This window comes from Coenobita brevimanus, chromosome 60 (genome assembly GCF_032717465.1).
Source record: "Coenobita brevimanus isolate Jiangsu-jjx chromosome 60, ASM3271746v2, whole genome shotgun sequence".
Taxonomy (NCBI): domain Eukaryota; kingdom Metazoa; phylum Arthropoda; class Malacostraca; order Decapoda; family Coenobitidae; genus Coenobita; species Coenobita brevimanus.
Genome location: NC_137013.1, coordinates 3,699,122 through 3,703,168, shown reverse-complemented (window position 1 = coordinate 3,703,168; position 4,047 = coordinate 3,699,122).

Below are 4,047 nucleotides of genomic sequence, written 5' to 3'. Positions count from 1 at the left end.
GGTATTGAAGTGATCTTGGCGTTGAAGTGGCATTGGTATGTAAGTGGATTTTCCATTGAAGTTGCTTTGTGATGAAGTGATTTGGCGATGAAGCGGCTTGAGACTTAACTGGCTTGGAGCTAAATTGGTTTGGCGATGAAGTGGCTTGATGGTCAGCTGGCTGAAGCGCTTGACCTACTGTAGGAAGGAGAAGCTTTGATGTCAATGGGAGGTTCTTAAATTATTCATACCGTGAAACCAAACGTCAAATGTGATAGGAGTAGAGGAAAAACAAAGGCTGGAAGAAACACGGAAAAACCAAGAGAGGAAAGACAGAAAGAAGAGGGACGTAGGGAGAGAAAGACTGGAGACAAAAAGACTCCTTTTAATCGCCTCTTACAACAAATGGGGATACTGGGGAAGTATTCTTTTCCCTCATCCCCAGGGGGTTGCCAACGTGATTTATGCTGCACACACAGCCTACATGCTGAACCTCATTTTTTTTTTCTTATTTATCTTCATTACTGAAATAGCCCAAAGAACTCTCCTACTTACCAAAGAAAAAAGGGAGAAAAATAACAGAAAAGAAAAGAAAAAGGACTAAAATACAGCATACTTACTGTCACTCCCTCCTGAGTGTCCCCAAGATAATTATATCATCAAATATACTTTTGCAAGACTCAGGATTCACCTAGGATAAGAGACATGGAAAGCAGTAACAATTAATGAACTACCACCATAACCATAAAAGATATACAAATTCATAAACAGAATACCATACACGAGAAAATAAACCCCAAAACAGCTACAACGACTTTCAAGTACCAAACGGTTTGCTTTACTTCAAAAACCAGTTTAATAATAATATGAAGAAATTTAACCATACTCTTGATCAGCCAATAATGTTAAATAGTGGCAATAACATATACACCCAAGATTAATATTGTATAATATATGACCTTATTCTAGTAACTTCCACACCTGAGTTGACCGGGGCACCAAACTTTACAAAAGTTCTCCCGTTTGTACTAAAGTTAAGCACTGACACTGTAATAGTATTTCGCTCGACAACGAACAATTTAACTGAAGAAAAGTCTCATAGTCTTTGTTAGGCGATTAGCTAAAGATATGGCCCGAACAATGGCTGGTGTGAAAGTGCCCAAACCTCATCTCTCATTTCTCTCCTGGTTTCGGCCCGAAAAACTGCTTGAGAAAATCAAAACAAGGCCAGTGTTTAACACCACTACTCGTTCTTTTATTAGCAGCGAAACCAGGGCTTACTGAACCACTCGTTACTGAGTATTGTATCACTGACACTTGTAAGTTAATACTTGTGAATGCTTTACTTTCTCAATAGATTATCATTTTATACATTCCATTGGATGTTATATGCGATCGGCTTTCATTAATCTGGTGCACTGACTTCCAATACCAACATTACTTGTAGGGTTTAACCCATTTCGCCTCATTCTACTGTATGTAAAATCATGCAGAAATGGTAATAAATGCACAGTCGTTCGAATACCAGCTCATAACTGCGAAGCTTCTTTTCCCACTATTAACCTCCGATAATACCCTGAAACGGTAGTTATTCCTTTCCCACTATTAACCTCCGATAATACCCTGAAACGGTAGTCATTTCTGCCACTTGGAGGGAGGGGGATGGTAGTAGATACAGCAGCTGTTACTATGGTACAATTCATAGTGAAAAAGGACAGCCAATGCATTTGCCCACGAATGCGTGTAACCCGCCATGACTTAAAAACTAAACAAGTAATCCTCTGGCAACCAGATGCATTTCATTGCAGCTTCGCCAAAATCTAATCATTTCTAGCCACATATCCCGATGTATTGCCCACAGAGTTTGGACACAATTTGCTCACTTGATTTTGAGATATTCTGGTAAAACACACACACACACACACACACACACACACACACACACACACACACACACACACACACACACACACACACACACACACACACAGGTGATTACATTATCCCCTCATTAAACGGGCAATAATTAGTCGTTTGGCAGAAAGCAGGTATTAATAAGACCATGTCACTTGTCAAGAGTCAACAGATAACTGAGGGAGGTGATGTTCTAGTGATTAGGAATGCTCCTGTATAAAAGTCCACATGTAAAGTGTCTTGCAGCGGCCAAACATTTAATTCATCATAGGAGAGACCTATCGATCCTTCAAGCGAATTTTAAGCATAGTGACACTTTTCGAAATGAAGATATAGATTATACTCTCTGTTAACCCTTTTACTGCAAGAGGGTCTCGTAAGTGTAACCAGACTATCTGTAGGCAGCAAGAAAAAAGTAACAAAAATATCCTCTGGCTGACAGAGTTAACCTCATTTACTCGTGGTTGTAATGGTAGGTGGTGACGGCCATCGTCCATTCACATGATGTAAACTGTCTACTAAGTCCTTCACCTCTCTCTTTCTTTTTCCGAATGGGGCCTTCTCTCGTCCTTCATTTCCCTTTCCTTTCTGTCACATTTTATTGCTCTTCTTCCCACTTCAGGTGCTCTACACTGAGTGTCAAGTATAATGGTTCCTATTAACCAGGAAACCATTTACAACGCTGGGCGTTAACTATAAACCCATGTCACGGGATGATGTGGAGCTTACTATGGTGTTCCTGTTAACTGGGTGGAGAGACGCAGATGCAACTTCCACATAGGATCCAAATCTCCACACTTTTTCCAGTGCCTCGCTGTGGCGAGGTGCTGTCAGCCGCAAAAGAACATAGGTCACTGCACTGGTCTGCCCTGCAAGGGGGGTTGCTTCCATATGGTTGATGGGTCTGCTTGGTCAGACAGACTGGGGTTGTTCAGTAACGTCGACAGGGTGGTCCTTATATTAAGCCCCTTTTCCACTCCGCCGGACGATTGTTTGTGTGTTAAGAGGATAGCTGAATCAACGTTATCATTGTCTGCCCTGTATCTTTTTTTTTTTTTTTCATTTCCTACTCCCACTGCCACTCACTCCCTTACCAGCAGACTGAGCCATCTCCGCAGCTCACAAGATACTACCACGTTAGTTTCTAGTAGAGTGGTATTAATGGGCCACCTTGTACTTTATCATTACTGCTACCGGCCGATTTTAATCAACTTAAAGCGAGCACCCTAGTAGAGAAGGAAAGCAGGAAGGCTATATGTAACCCCCTCCAGTTCTGAAAAATATCCATAGCAGCATGTATTTCAGTCTGAAGAGAAAGAGAGTATAATGGAAAGGCATCATTACAGCAAAGGATTTTTTTTTTTTTTTTAAGTTTTGCTGCATTCCACTTCGTCATAAATTTTTTTTTAACATCCAACGAGGTTACTTAGGTTAGGGGTTAAGCTGTTCACTGCGATGATACATTTTTTTTTTATTACACTCTCGCGCCACGAATGGAGAGCAGATGTCATGGTTTAATCAGGTTGTGTGTGTGTGTGTGTGTACAAAATAAATGACAATTTTTAACTGACTTCAACCAAACATGGCAGAAGCGTTGAGGGTTAGTCATGAGTACGCATAGTGTTTTTGAAAACACGAAGTAAAAGGTCAGGGTCTCAGCGCTACATCAAAAGCTGAATTACCAAAATCGGCTAAAGTTTTTATCCTGATTACACCAAAGTTAGGGAAAAGGTTGACCGTATTAGAAGAATGGTGTAATGCAGTTTTGAGAACAGGCAGTCAAAGGTCAGGCCATAGGGCAAGGTCAAAGTTCGTGTGTGTGTGTCAAAAAAAACAAAAAACAAAAAAACAATAATAATAACAATTCAGACTGTTTCGGTCCACTTTTAATCAAACTTAGTGAAACGGTGAAAAGTTAGCAAACGATTATATAGAACAACAGATCAAGACTCAGGGTCACAGGGCGAGGGCAAAGACGACAAGAGAATTTTGATCTGAGTGAAAGCAAACTTTGTGGAACTGTTGGGGGCTACGTAAGATTTTTTTTTTTAATGTGAACGAAAAGCCACGGTTATAGAGCATGGCCAGGCCAATAGTTTTAATCTGAACTGAACCCGACTTGGTGGAAATGTTATGGGTCAGGCAAAAATAAAT